Below are 16,893 nucleotides of genomic sequence, written 5' to 3'. Positions count from 1 at the left end.
ATAAGCTTACTTTAAAAAAATGCTATGAATGTTTCTTGACATTAAAGAAAAATAAAATGGTAAAAGAAAAGAGAGAGAAAAAGAAGAAAGGAAGTTAGAAGCCTCCAACTGGTTTGTTTTCTTCTCTCTCTGTCTCTCACTCTGAGCTTCAACAAATTTAGGTTTCCATTAAAATTCTATCAGCAAAAACTAAAATTATACTACTTATGATTTCTGAAATATGAAATTTTATATAGCTCACCCAAAACAATAAATCTGGTATTAATTTTCAACTATATTAATCAAAGAGTATGTTTCTGAAGATATAAAAATATGGAACTATGATAGCAGCAAAGAAAATAATCATTTTGAAGTATATTTAATTTAAGCACACAATTTTTGATTTGGCCAAAATCAGTATAAAAAAAGAAAAATGTAGGGATTGTTTAACCAAAAATGTCTATATAAAAATATATAAATCAGAAACACAGAATAACAAATATATGAATTTAATAAAATATTAAATTATAACTATGAAAAACATATAAAAACCAGGACCACAAAAAAAAACAAAAAACTAAGAATGCCGATCCCATAGTTAGTTAGTTAGCGTAAAGAACATTTTTGTGAAGTCGGAAAGCTGCACTTCTAATTAATTGTGAACCAATTGTATACAGAGTTCAGAGAAATTTGCTAATATTATGTGATGAAAGGGAAATTGATTGTAAAGTTTAGTTATGCCTAATTCTGTCTTTTGCCTGAGTTAAGTTAGAGTGTGTATATGTTTACCCACGTGTCTGATTGCCATGAGCATATATACATTCTTTGTCATAGAGCTTAAGCGAGAATTGCTAATCTAATCGAGCGGAGAACCAGACACATGCTTAACTTTGTCTCCATTGTTATTTAGCTGAGTTAATCAGAGAGTGATATTTTGGTATGTGTAGTTTTAATCTTTGTAATTACCTTGATTTAGAATGAATAAACAGTTTTGTTTGTTAATAGCTTGCCTGATTCTGCCTTACCAATGCACTGTCTCATAAAACATAGAACCTGTGTGTCCTGAAGATATAATAGCCATGACTGACTGATACCAAGTCTAAAATGCTGCTTGAATTAGAATTAAATTTTAGAGATATTTCCGTGTTGAGCTAGACATTTCTCCTGCATGTATGGGAAAGACATACAATTCCTCTATGTGATCTTTAATGGCGCAGTCGAAAAAGCAAATAAATTTTTTAAGATCAGTGCAAGAGAAAGTCAGCAGGATAGACAAGGGAATTGGTTCCAGCCCGAAGCACTTCCTAAATCTAGACTACGTACACGTGTAAAATAGCCTACTTATGACCTTGGGGGGGGGGGGGGGGGGGGGGTCAAATTATAGCCAGAGAGGATTAAGAGTGATTGAACTAGCTCAAGCAATGACTCAGTGTTATGACTGTTAAGGAAAAGAACATAAAGGCGCAGTTCGAAGGTTTTAATAATAAATGATTAAATAATAATATCAAATTATAACGAATAATAATAAAGTAAAGAGGAGGTATTATTATAGTAGTAACTTATTTTAACTAATGGGATGCATATGAGATTAAGTCTGTGTGAGTTTATAGTGTATTGGTTGGTTGGTTCTAGAGTTTCTGAGTCTCAGTTTTTTTTTTTTTTATTTTTCTGTTCCCAAGAATATACAATTTTGCTCATGAAAATTATTTTTTTTAGTATACTTGTTATTTATCATACTTAAAATGCATCAATAACGGCTAAATAAATGGCATGATTAAGGTAGCATAAATTTTCAAGAGCTTTCACATCCAAATTTCAGCATCATCCTCACTTCATCTTCATATAGCCACAATGTTCCCCCAACATGCACAAAAAAAAAAAAAAAAAATCCAAATTCTTGCATTCGTGAGCCCGCAATATTTTGAATATCTCTTGATGAACATTTTTCTGAGTAAACAAACTAATCCTACATTAAAAATTTTTCATATCTGAATGAACTATATACTGATATACCTTTTATTTCCAATACTGCTACACTCACCCAAAGTAAAACTAAAACAGTGATCCAATTCTAATTCTTTAATTTTTGATATTTGCTCGTCTTTTTTATATTCACAGAAGTCAAAATTTAAGTTTATATCTGACTGGTTCTTTGATAATATAATTCTAATTTTGAAACTGATATATGTATAGATACATGTATACATTTACATGTAAGAACTACTAGCAGTTGTTATAACTGAGATTCCATCTCACTTAATTCCTTGTTTCACGAATGTTTAAAATTGACTGATCTGCTTTAATTCCTTCTGAACTACTTTTTTAAAATACGATTCTTTTTAAAGAAGCATACATTCTAAATTCTTTATCAGTCCATTAGTGTGCGATCCCTTACGTGAAATGACTGTTTTCCAATTAATAAAAATTAAAATGAAAAATAATTTTGATCTTAAGTTATCAAATGTGATCCAAATTTAAAAGTAAAAATGAAAAATAACTTCAGCAACATCATGAAAGTCCACTGGCTGCTGGTAGCGATCCCGTTTTTGTTTAACTAATGAACCGCCTGATAATTATTATTATTATGTGACACCTCAAAGGAGTCCAAAGAATCATCAAGCAAGCAGAGCACCTACTCTACAATTCTCTGTCTCTACCACTTAATCTACCAACCACAGCGCACCACTACTACCATCATCATCATCTACTGCCCACCACCACTAGTAGTTTTTGTCTGTAAATTGCGTGTTCTCAAGCCCAATTTTGTCTGTATGCAGGATGAAAAATCCCAAGTTTCCAGGAGAAAAAATTTTGCTACCCACAGGTATGAGATTAAATAACTCACCTTCAACTGGGAGAAGGGGGAAAAAAAAAAAAAAAAAAAAAAAAAAAAAAAAAAAAAAAAAATTCCTCTAGTCATGACGAGAATCGAACTTAAGCCTTTTCCAATCGAAGGGTGCACCATACTATCATTCTTTCAATTGCGCTATGAGGGGGGGGGGGTGGCGAAGAGGGTTAATTCTGTGAATAAGTTGACTTGGAGCTGCTAAGTGGAATAAAAATGTCTATTTACGTATGGCTGTTTTAGTGCGCTTAATTACTAATCGTATTACATTTACTGCATTATAGCATTATATTAATAGTGTATTAAATACTTAATTGTATTTATTACATAGGCAAAGTGGATACTAGATCCAACATTATTTCAAAGCTGAATGTTTGTAGAAACTATGAGAGTTTCATATGTTGACCTGAGAGCTTACAAGAATACAATCCTCAGCATCCCTGAGTTGCCTTAGCTTACACTACTTAAAAGACATGAGTACTATCCAAGTGTCCACTTGCCTAAGTAATTTTACATCCCTGAAATGAAGCCTTATGGCTCTTCCTTTAGTAATTACTTTATGCACTAACCAAGAATTCACTCATGAAAAATACATTTCTATACAGGGCTTGCCACTGAATCTCAGGTTCGGTTCCTGTTCTCAAACTCTTTCATTTTTTCTTGAATAATGTTTGTGTATCGATCTAGTCTACAGTTCACATCCGAGAGCTGCTCAACTTTTATTCGCTTTAAAACTTTCTTACATGTTCTTTTCTGTGTGAAATTCGATTTTATTCTGCTCAAGACTAAATGGTGGTCACTTCCAATTTCAGAACATAGTCAATGAGACCTTTTCTTATTCCTTGGCTCTTCTCTCCATGTGAATTTTGTACATTTTTATGCTGACACATTGTGTTAGTAATAATCAGTCCATGTCCTAAGCAGAAATCCAACAAGTATTTGCCATTATTATTAGCTTTGCTGTTTTCTCCTAATTTCCCCAAAATATTTCTGTATGTCTGAAAATCATTTCCTACTTGCTATTTAGATCTCAAACAAGGACCAACTTTTCATTTTTCATTGTGTCAGTTGCTTTCTCTAAAGCCTCAAAAAATTCCACCACCTACCTTAGTAGAACCTTCAGTGAAATATGCACAAATAAGTCTCATTGTCCAGTTCCCCATTCTGATATTTGCCCACATAACTCTACTTGATATTGCCTGCCATTCAAAAAGATTAGCCTCGTATTTAGTGTGGAATACTATAGCTACTCCATCTTTTCCTTGACTGTTATTTCCTGAATATAACATTTTGCATTTATTGCTTAGAAAGATCTCATCAGTTTTTGTCTTTTTAGTTTCAGTGACACCTATTATGTCGATTTGATACTTATCAAATTCTTCTGCTAGTTCAATTTCTTTGCCATTCAGGCTTCTTATGTTGATAGTATTGATCTTGAACTCTGGTGATGTTGAGTTGGGATGTATTTGAGGATTTGTTCCAGTAGCTGACTTTTTGCTGTTTGTCTGCCTGGTTTCCTCGCAAAAACAATGGGGCCTTGTTTAACCAGGCAATGCCCCAGTCAGCATGAAATTCTGTTATATCATACCATCATTTTACATTGTGGTTTAAGCCAATAAGAATACAATCTGGTCAGCTAAATCCCAAATTGCCAGCCTATCCTCATTCATTCAGTATCCAGGGAGGATTGGAAATTAAGTCAGAAGCCCTGGTCAGTTTTCTGCATTCCTTTAAAGGCTATGTGGAGGTCTCCTCTCAGTTATACAGCTTTGACCCTTAATATTATAATAATAACATTAAGGGTCAAAGCTGTATAATTTGGAGGTATCATGTAATAATAATTATGTGACACCTCTAAGGAGTCCAAACACTGATCGAGGGAGGGCACCTACTCTACAACTCCCCATCTCCATAACACTTAATCCACCAAATGCTTCAAACCATCATTACCATCATCTACACCAATGCCATCTACAATCCACCACCACTACTAGTATTTTTTGAATGTAAATTGCATGTGTACTCAAGGCAGATTTGTCTTTATGCCAGATGAAAAACCAGAGTTTCCAGGAGAAACAACTCTGCTACCTCTGTATGAGATCGGCTAACTCCCCTTCAATTGAAAAAAACCATTATAAAAATTTTTCTTGTCATGACAAGAATCGAACTTAGGTTTTTACAATGGAAGGGTACAACATACCATCATTCTTCCAATTGCACTATGGAGTTTAAGAATATTGATCCTTAATTCTACAAACATTTGGGTTTGAAATAAAGTTGGATCTAGTATCCACTTTTCCATGTAATTTTACATTGCTAAAATGAAGCTTTATGGCTCTTCCTTTAGTAATTAGTTAATTGTATATTTAAAAGAAATACAAATAGATTATATTATATTTACTGCATTATACTAATAGAGTATTATATACTTAACTAATTAATTGCATATTTAAGTAGTTAAGTTAAACTGTATATTTGTATACTGGATGTTATGAATATATGGAAACATATATCTTTTCTCTCACACACACACACATGCAAGTTTAATATATTCTTTTTAATATGATTAAGTATGATGGATTACTCAAAATGACCAGCACAATATCATTGACACTGCTGGCTTGTCATGTATGATACAGATTTTTTCGTTCCTAGCATTTATGCAGTTTGCATATTGAAAATATGTAAACTGCATATTTCTTTTTTTATTTTGGATTATATTCATATCCTTGCTATTCCTATTAATTTATATATTTTTATGTTTCCATACATTTTTGTTCTTCGATTCCTGCATTATTAAAATTTTTATATACCGATTTTGACACAATTATAAGTACTGTACTAAATTTTTTTAAATAACTGAATATTTAATTTATCCCTCTCTGTAAGGCTTAAATTTGGCCACATCTTGACAACTGTCCACAGATTTGGTCACCTGGGTTTCTTGGTGATCAGGAAGTGGTGTAGAAGATCCAGAGACAAGTAACCAAGCTAGTGACAGGTCTGTGGAATCTATGAGGATAGATTACAGGTGTGTGGGTTGCAAAGTTTAGTTGATACACAGAAAAGAGGAGATATGACAGAAATTTATAAGTTTTGGCTACTAAAGGGGTTCTATACAATTAACATAAAGAAAAATTTTCAATATATGACAAATAGAGAACTAGGGGTCACATATGGATGTTGTGCAAGACTGTGGTTAGTAAGGGTGTGTAGACTATATTTTTTGCTTGGAGAGTGGTGAATGAGTGGAATAATTGCCAGAAGTAGTTGTACATGCTCTGACAGTGAATGAGTTTTAAGAGAAGTATGATAGATACTGTGTGTAAAGGTTAGTGTGGGCCTCTGGCAATGGGTCTTCTGACTCCATGAAGATACCTATATAATAATTCAATAAAATGATTTATCATTTTTCCTGTCAATCCCAAAACAAACTGATATCTTCTAAACAAACTCTTAAGAGCTGGGTTTTCAGGCAAGCTTAGCTAATCTAATATAATAAAGTTATGCTTTTCATATTCTAAATTTAAAATGCTTTGCTTTGTAGAAATACATAAAGACATGTATAATTGGAACTTAGGACACCTGTGTAGCCCTGTGGAAATGAAGTTTTGCTTCTAGTACTGCTAGACACTAGAAGAAAGACCATTAGTTAATATATATATACAAGCTTGTTTTTGGTTGCTGACTAGATGAACCTTTTCATGACTTTTTTTATTCAGCTGATCCCTGAGTTAATCTTTGACACATAGGCAAGTGGGAAATACCACTTGCCTATGCGTCATTTTCCCACTTGCTCATTTCACCCCATAACTCAAAAAATCTACCACAGAACTCACACTATATTATAATATATAGTGTTAAGGACCATGAGGAGGCAGAAGCTTGTTGTACACTCCTCCATGGATACAATCACTCAGGTTGAAACAATACGATACCTTGGAATTTACTTTGATGCAGATATGAACTGGAATAACCACATAAACCATCTACACAACAAACTCCAAACAATAACTGGCAAACTCACAGGTTTAAAAGACATAGTTCTCACATGCCTAAAAACACTAATATACAAAGCACTATGCCAAAATATATGTATGCTTTCTGTGCACCCTACAAACTAAATAGACATTATGGTTCCCAACCATAAAAGAAGCAGAATTTCTCTCTGCAATATATCAAATCAAACCAAACAAAGGCCCAGGAATTGATGGTATAAGACCTAAGGATATCAAGCAACATGCAACTAGCTTAAGTCCTATAATACTAAAATGAATAAATAAAATATTTAAAACAGGACAGATACCAAATATGCTAAAGACTGCCATAATCACACCCATATACAAACACGGAAAAAGAAATTTAATCAGCAATTACAGACCCATAGAAACATTACCTAATTATCAATCAAATTATGGAGCAGATCATACTGAAGAAACTCACAGCATACACAGAGACCTTTCATATTATCCCCAAAACACAATATGGTTTTCAGAAAAATAAGGGAACAACATCTCTCTTGGAAAACTTTACAGACGTAATTAATACCGCCTTAGACAAAAACAAAATTGCCATGGTAGTCTTTATTGATCTAACTAAAGCATTCGATACACTCACACATCAAACCTTGTTAGAAAAGCTGAGGCATGTTGGAATAGATGGGCCTCTTCACAGGTGGTTTACAAACTACCTCCAAAATAGAAAGCATACCACACGTATTGGGTCAAACTGAAGCAGAGAGCTACCAATAACCTGTGGAGTGCCACAGGGAGCTGTACTCTCCCCAACTCTATTCAACATTTACACGCATGATATTAATCAGTTACCACTCAAAGGTAAGATATTCCAATACGCAGACGATACAGCAATAATATCCATCCATAATAACGCCAGCATAGCCCAAACAAATATGCGACATGATATAAATCTGATCACAGACTGGCTCACAAAAAACTCCATACACCTAAACTCAGAAAAGACAAAATTAATGATATTCAGAAATCCACTGACTCGACCAATTGATAACAAATATATAACCATCCAACATAAAAAACACACAGAACAGCAAAACCACTACAATCACTCAGGTTGAAACAATACGATACCTTGGAATTTGCTTTGATGGAGATATGAACTGGAATAACCACATAAACCATCTACACAACAAACTCCGAACAATAACTGGCAAACTCTACAGGTTAAAAGACATAGTTCCCACACGCCTAAAAAACACTAATATACGCTATAACGACATATGCTTTCTGTGCACCCTACAAACTAAATAGATTAATGTCGCTACAGTACAAAATGATAAAACTGATCTTTTGGGAACAAAGAGACAATAATGACTTTATATACACTGCAATGTCAGAACACAAAATACTGACAGCAAAATTTATGTCACTATGCAGCTCTGCTAAAACATTATTTTGATGCCAACTACAGAACAGTCAGAAATACATACCGTATAACAAGACCTCAGACAACTAATTATATCATATATAAATACAATAATCACTACGGAAAGGCCAAGCGAAACTTCTACATCCCAGACAACAAATTACCTTTTGAATACAGAAATCTTACAAACTACAATAGCCTGAAAAGAGCTTTAAGGACATACTATGAACAAGAAACACACACCCAAAATACCATACAAATGCAATGAAACACAATATATTCGTTCAGGCTTCCAGATCAGCAACACATCAAGACATTCCAAGTGTTGTGTGTGTGTGTACGTGCATGTGCGAATTTCTCAATCAACAGCTGCAGTGGAAATCAAGCCAATTAAACATAGATTTGATTTCATAGCTTCCCAATACAGCAAATATACCAATAAATAATAACTGGTGTTATCCTCAGATAAGCTCACAAATAAGCTTCGAGGATGAAAGTTCAGAAAATACATTTCATCTCATCAAAGATAAAAAAAAATAAAATAAATAAATGTATCATATGTAATCAAATGCAGGTAACATATCGTATCACATGTAAACAAATGTATGTAATGTTGTATCATATGTAGGGATAAGTATGTAATGTATGTATCATATGTTATAAATTATTATAATTATTATTGCGAAAAAAATTATTATCATCAGAATACATGAATGAATCAAATATAAAGAAATGTAGGTAAAGTTGTATCATACGTAATCAAAACTATGTAATGTATGTATCATACGTAATGAATTATTATTATTATTTAAAAAAAAAAATGTATGTAATGTATCTGAGACAAAAAAAAATAATAAATAAATTATTACAGGCAACTCCAGGGAGTCCTTAGACTCATCGATGGAGGCCCTAAACATCATGTCCACACAACTATTCGACATTCTCACAGTATCTATCACCTTGCCTTGAACTCACTCACTGTTATTGCACCCACAACAGACTCAGGCAGCTTATTCCACTCATTTACCACTCTAAAAGTAAAGAACCCGGCTCTAACACCCTTGCCCAGCTTCCATAGATGTCCCCTAGTTCTCCCACCACCAGTCCTGATCTCAAAAATATCCTCTGAATTAATCCTATAGAAACCCTTCAGCAATTTGAATGTCTCAATCATATCTCCCTTTTTCCACCTATCAACCAATTTCTGCAACCCACAAATCTTCAACCTAATTTGTATAAAATGTTATATATTGTTATACACACATACTGTCATTCTTATTATAACAAATACTGCTATAGCACACTCAACTACTATACACTCTAAACTGTGGTGCTATTACTTGTTATTTATAAACCTGCTTGATTACTGCACCTTTGAAATACCATTATTCTAATTAGCAGTGTGCGCTTTCTCTCTCGTAACCGTTCTTGCTTACACTATTGCGTACTATGTTTATCTACCTTTTGCACTACGAGTATTATGCCTATGGATACTAGAAAATTTATTTTATCGAGACTGCACCACTCTGGCATAAAACTCAGTAATACGGCTGGTTGATTTCTCTCTCTCTTTCTCTAACACAAATTCCTTCAGTAAAACTTTACACAAACAGTCGTGGTCTATTCGCACTTAATGAATCAAGTGAGAAATCAAGTGAGATAGCTTAGGCTATCTCACTTGATTTCCCGCTCACAAGTCCGATAATTTTTTTAGGAACAGTGCATTGTAAAATAAACAATCAGGTGGCACTCTATTGACATATAATTAAAACACATTTTATTTACAGAAAAAAAACAAAGTACATTAAATAAGCGATAGGGAGGTTTCTTTCTCTACCTATCCTTTGTTCTTTTAGTATAAAGAAACAAACTTTCCCTTTTCAATATTAAATGACTATACAATATAATTACTCTGTTACTTCTCTGCTTAAAAAAATCAAATTGCTGAGACTAAATTACTCATAAAGAGATTAGCTAGCTATGGCAAGTTATCTTACAATTTATATTCCAGTTAACAACTCAGAGGACTCTAGAGATTAGCTAGTTATGGCAAGTTATCTTATAATTTATATTTCAGTTAACAAATCAGAGGACTCTCTTATAGATATTTCTTATCAGTCCATCTATGACATATCTCCTAGATTACAAAAGGAATGTACATTAGAGGTTGGAACACACTTACAGAGACTCTTTATGGTTCTATGGTTCTTCTTTCATCTCAGGCCTTGCTTCAGGGGGCGTTCATCGGAGTATTAGCGGTTCTTGGATTTTCCCAGTACTCAAAAGTTCAGGCAAGAAGTTTCAGCATACAGGCTTGAAGATCGTTCTGTGGCTTTTGGCTTCAGTTGACTTCCCAATGTTTTTCCTCTCGCGTGGGTTCACTGTAAAGTCTGTTTCTCTGGGTCAGTATGCTTCTGGTTCTCCGCCGACTGCCTCTCTTCGGTAACAGCGCTTTGCCTCTCCTGCTTCGGTAACTGGACCTCGCCTCCTCTCGACTGCCTCTGGTTCTCTGCCGGAAACTGTCCACCGATGTTCGGCTCAGTCCTCTTTTATTTTTGCCTTCGCAGGACCTTGCACCAAGGGTTGTAAACCCCGAAGAAGTCAGCAGTTCTCCTTGATCCTTTTGTCAAGGACAGCCCGTTCTTTCTTCTCCTCCATGCGCTCTTTTTTCCTTGTCTTGTCGGGCAGCAGCAGAAATTTCTCTGAAACTAGCAGACCTTTTTGATACTAGCCTTGAAGGTGTTCATGCACAGAGCTTACAAACAACTTTCTCACACACTTAATCATAAACAACTTTCTTGTACTTTTATACATAGCTATTATACATTATACAAAGTTCCAATGGCAAAGCATTGCCTTTGTTTTTGACATTCTAGAAACTTGAGGCTGAACAGATGGCATCAATGGCAATATTATATTAAAAACGAGGATATTAGGAAAGAACTTGACATTGTCAGCATCAAGGAATGCCTTAGCAGAGCTAGTCTCAGGTGGTATGGTCACTTAAATAGAATGGGAGAGAAAAGATTAGCAAAACAAGTATTCTCTGCCAGGAAAACAACCCAGAGGAAGACCAAGATATAGGTGGATTGATATGGTACAAAGTGCCTTAGACGATAGAAATATAAGATCTGATAATATTGGAGTCTTGACAAGTAACAGACTGATTTGGAGGAAAATTGTAGATAGGAAGTTAGTAATGATGTAATTTTTTCATTTAGTACTATCGTATCCTGTACACCCCTTGAGGGTACATAGCAGGAATTTGATGATGATGATGAAACAAGGTTATTTTTGTAACATTTCTCATGAGACTTGACCTTAGTAAAAATCAATGTAAAGCACTTTGGTATTTTTAAGCTACATTGAGTTTTACAACACCCTCTGTCCAAAAAGAAACCGAACTTTTCGAAAAAGAAGAAACTAGTGGCGCCACCTGTTGTATCTTTTTGTTGTTGAAAGCAGCAACCTTCCTAGTGTTGTGTCAACTGTTTACAACATTTGTTTCATTAGAAGCCGAGTTATAGTGCCAAGAGTGACAGTGCGTTTTGACGAACGTTGGAAAATGAGTTTCAAACAGAGAGCTGCGACTGACTTTTGTGTTAAACTTGTAAAATTTTTACCGAAACGCATCAAATGCTTCAAAAAGCATACGGTGATGAATGCTTATCCCGTACTCAAGTTTATGAGTGGTTTAACTGATTTCAAAGTGGTTGTGAGAAACTTGAGGAAGACGAAAAGCCGGGCCATCCAAAAACTGGACTGAGCAAAGTTAACATCCAAAAATTGTGTGATTTCATCAAAGAAAACCAGAAATCTTCTGTGATATTGATTGAAGATGAATTGGGGATTCCAAAATCAATTGTGCACAACATTTTGACCAAGAGTTTGGGCCTTAATAAATCGAATTCGCGATTTGTTCCCCACAAGTTAACTGATGGCCAAAAAATGTATCGAATTGAACACTGCAAGGACCTCATTAAAACTGTTGGTAAAGACTCAAACTTCCTTGAAATGATCGTTACTGGTGATGAAACGTGGTGTTTTCAGTATGAGCCCAAAAGAAAGCACCAGAAGAGGGGCATCCTAAAAAAAGTTGCTTGGAGAAGTCAAAAGACAATGCTGATTTGTTTTTTGATTCCAAGGGCATTATCCACAAAGAATGCGTTCCACCTGGCCAAACGGTCAATGGTAAGTTTTATCTTGAAGTGATTGATAGCAAGAATTCATTGCATACGGCATGAATATATTGTGATGCAGGCAGCTGGTCACTTTTGCACGATAATGCACCATCTCATCGTTCGAACATTGTGAGACAGTCTTTGAGAACCAAGTTTGTGTGTTGGATCACTTGCTGTATTCACCTGATTTAGCACCCCGTGACTTCTTTCTCTTCCCCCGACTTCATTTGCCGATGAAAAGAAAGTGATACGACACCGTTGAAAACGCCCAAGCGGCAGTAACCACAACCCTCAACAGTATCCAAAAAACCGATATAAAAAACTCATTTAATGAATTAATTGACCATGCCAAACGCTGTGTCGAAGCTGAGAGAGAGAGTATATTGACTGAAATAAATAATTTGAATAATTATAATTGGCCTGTGTTTTATTTTCTATCAAAAGTTCGGTTTCTTTTTGGACAAAGGGTGTAAAACTCACTCAACATAACCTGCTGAAAGTCCTCACCTAAATCCTACAGCTACAATATTATACTAAAAGAACTTCACTACAACAAACTATTTGCTGTAGTGTCCAGGTCTGCTAGTGAGAAACGACTATATTGTTATACAGTTACACCATATTATAATGGCTGACTAACATAACAGAAAGTAGCAAATGGGATATGTGAGTCCAAGATTTAAGGTAAACTAGTGATATTACATTATTCTTTACAAATGACACTGAAAAGAATTTAACAGACGACATACAGCTATTTGCTGATGATGACAGACATGATAATCAGGAATATCACTTCGTTTCTTTACTACAGAGTTTTGATATGATCACATACGTTTTGGAAAATTATGGAGACAACTACTGTGTTTGAGTAAAACTTTAGTTTAATATAAACCAAAATCAACACTAAATGTTTAGATCTTTATATCCAGATGATCTTCTGGAGCATATATACTATATACAGAGAAACAAGCTGCACTACAATCCACATGGTTTTGCTAAAGTTACTGACCAACCGTTATAACAACTGTTGGCCTGACCCCCTGGTGAAAAAAAAAACTTGCCTACATCAAACGCTAGAGTCCTATTATTATCTATGGGTTACAAAATTACATTGGGCTGGAGAGCAACATGTTTATATATATATATATATATATTAAAAACATGATTATACATATAAATTTCAACCAGTTGGTATGGAATAGTTTCCAATACTAGCTGAAGGTTGCTTAAGGTCCTAAAGTATGCTGGGTACTAAGTATTAAGTAGGCTGAATATGGTCCATCCAGATTCTTGGAATTTTCATACCACCATTATTGTTGATATTAGGGTGATTAATCAGAATTTCGCAGGCTTCTTTAAATTTTCTTTCGTACCAGGTTTTTGTATGGTGTAGAGAGCAGGTACTTTTCCATTCAATTTGGTGTAAGGTATTGAGAGCATGGACTGAGAGGCCTGATTCACTAAAATTGTTATATTTAATGTATCTTTTGTGTTCTTTTTTCCTTATAGGGATTGTACGTCCAGTTTCACCAATATAAAGTAAGTTACAGGTGCAGTAAACTCCAGGATGTGCCAATGGGAGGAGAGGATCCTTAGAGGAGTTGAATATGTTTTTTAATTTTGTAGGTGGTTTAAAGGTGGCATTGAGATTATAATGGTGTAGGATTCTGTTGATTTTTTCTGATAACCCTTTAATGTATGGGATGGCTATGATTTTACTGTAATCTAAATTCTTTTTTGATGAAGTTTTATGAAGGACTTTATTAATAGTATTTTTATTGTAGCCATTATTTATAAATGTGTGTTGCTAATAATTTTTAATTCTTGTTTAAGAGCTTGCTGATTAGAGAAAATTGTAGTAGCTCTGTTTTTAAGGGTGTTAATGACTCCATATTTTTGTGATGGGTGGTGGTATGATTTAGCGTGTGTGTATTGGCCAGTATGTGACGGTTTGAGGTAGACCGTGAAGGATAGATTGCCTGAAGGAAGACGTGTGACCAGTGTATCCAGGAACGGGAGCGAGTTCTGATTTTCAATTTCAGTAGTGAATTGTATGTGTTCATGTTGTTTGTTCAGGTGGCTAAGGAATGTGTCTAATATTTGTCGCCCATGTGGCCAGATAACGAAAACATCGTCAACGTATCTAAGCCACACTGTAGGTTTTAGAGTAAAGGAATCAAGAGCACTTTGCTCAAAGGCTTCCACCTAAAAGTTAGCAATTGGGGGGGGGGGGGGGGAATTTAGTGGTGAGCCCATGGCCGTACCTTCTTTTTGTAGGTAAAATTTATTTTGCCACAAGAAGTAACCGGAGCATAGTACGTGGACAAAGAGGGCCATAATGTTGGGTGGAAATTTGTTTTGTAGAAGAATTGTGTCGTTGATTGGGACATTTGTGAAAAGGGCAGCAACGTCGAAACTGACTAATAGATCATCTTTTCCAAGTGTTGTGTTTTTAATTTTGTTTATGAAGTGTTGTGTGTTCTTTATATAGGAGGGGGAATGACCTACCAACTCCTTAAGTGTTGACGCTAATTTCTTGGTTAGGTGATAATTAGGGCTATCTATTCCTTCAACTATTGGTCAAAGCGGCACGTTTTGTCGGTGTACTTTAGGAACACCATATATTCTGGGAGAGGGGGCATAATGGGGTATAAGTTTTTTAACCGTGTCTGATGGCAAAGAAGTAATGGACTTAAGTAGTTTCTCAGTTTTTTCCCTTTATTCTGTTAGTTGGGTTATAGTTTACAAGCTGATAGGTGCTGTTATCGGCGACTAGTTGATTCATCTGATGGATGGATGTTGACCTGTCAAGGATGACAGTGGCATTACCTTTATCCTATTTTGTTATGATTATCTCTTGATTAGCTTTCAATGACTCCATTGCTGCTAGTTCTGTTTTTGTAAAATTGCTGTGCAAAGTTTTCCTATTATTCAGAACATTGCTGGTTTCTAATTGATCAGTTATATTAGTAGGAAGGGACCTGATGCTTCTTTCTATGTGGTATATAAAATCCAATTTATTCACAGTTTTCGATGCAAATTGATTGGAAAAAGTACCCCGCTCTCTACACCATGCAAAATCCTGGTATGAAAGAAAATTAAAGAAGTCTGCGAAATTCTGATTAATCACCCTAATATCAACAATAATGGCAGTATGAAAATTCCAAGAATCTGGATGGACCATATTCAGCCTACTTAATACTTAGTACCCAGCATACTTTAGGACCTTAAGCAACCTTCAGCTAGTATTGGAAACTATTCCATACCAACTGGTTGAAATTTATATGTATAATCATGTTTTTAATATATATATATATATAAACATGTTGCCCTCCAGCCCAATGTAATTTTGTAACCCATAGATAATAATAGGACTCTAGCGTTTGATGTAGGCAAGTTTCTTTTTTTTTCACCAGAGGTCAGGCCAACAATTGTTGTAACGGTTGGTCAGTAACTTTAGCAAAGCCATGTGGATTGTAGTGCAGCTTGTTTCTCTGTATATAATGTATATGCTCCAGTAGATCATCTTGATATAAAGATCGAAACGTTGAGTGGTGATTTTGGTTTGTATCAAACTAAAGTTTTACTCAAACACGGTAGTTGTCTCCATAATTTTCCAAAATGTATTCTGATCATTGTGTAGGCCTAAAAGAAAGGATATGACCACATCTTTACTACAAGGTTTGATATGACCACATCTGGACAATGGTATGCAGATCTAGCTCCTGGTTTCCGAGGTAATGCAGATACAGTGGAAAGTGTGTTAAAGATGATATCAGAACTGTGAATGTAGATTATGAGGAGAGGGGAAGAGAGAGAATTTGTGAACTGTAGATGTGAATAAACAGAAGAAGAAAAGGAGGGGAAAAATGATAGAGACCTACAAACTTCTGAAAGGATCATATGAGATAGTAGATGAAATTTTTCATTTTATGGTGATTGGAGAGAAGACAAGAAGGCTTCATGAAAGTGGAAAATGAATGCAGTCAAGAAGGGGGCAACATCTAGATTGGAATGGCTTGCCTTTTGATGCTGTGAATGCAGACTGTGCATGATATGTGGCCTCCCTTGATAAATTCCTGACTTCCTAGAAGTCTCTTATAATAATAATAATAATAATAATATTATTATTATTATTATACAGTAATTATACAGATTGAATAACATGGTAGGTGATGGCAAATTATGTAACATATTAGTGACAGCAGATGGCACAGTGTAGTGGTGGGGTGCTGTAAAGTGTTCTCTCGCAATCAGTTTTTGGACTCCATGGAGATATCACAAAATAATATCCTAGCAACAGTCTCTGATGATAATGATATCACCACCATAAGCCAACATGATGTTCATCCAGGTCTCTAGTAACTTTCCAATGAAGGTTGAACAGGATTGGTGAGAGATTCTCTCGTGATGACAGAGCATCTCCTTGATAAAGTCAAAATTTTATTCCAAAGCTTGGTGAATAACATAGTGACTGCTGTCACTTTG

The 16,893-nt window shown here is 35.0% G+C and overlaps 1 protein-coding gene across 1 annotated transcript in view; it reads right to left on the bottom strand.

The window, feature by feature from the left end:
• The window catches only part of p (WD40 repeat domain-containing protein pink), a 306,375-nt gene that overhangs the window by 248,950 nt on the left and 40,532 nt on the right, over positions 1-16,893 (bottom strand). The window lies entirely within an intron of this gene.

This window comes from Typopeltis vanoorti, chromosome 7 (assembly GCF_054136105.1).
Source record: "Typopeltis vanoorti isolate ZY-2024b chromosome 7, IOZ_Tvanoo_1.0, whole genome shotgun sequence".
Lineage (NCBI taxonomy): Eukaryota > Metazoa > Arthropoda > Arachnida > Uropygi > Thelyphonidae > Typopeltis > Typopeltis vanoorti.
The sequence above is the reverse complement of the archived record's forward strand: the minus strand, read 5'-3'. Positions and strand labels throughout refer to the sequence as shown.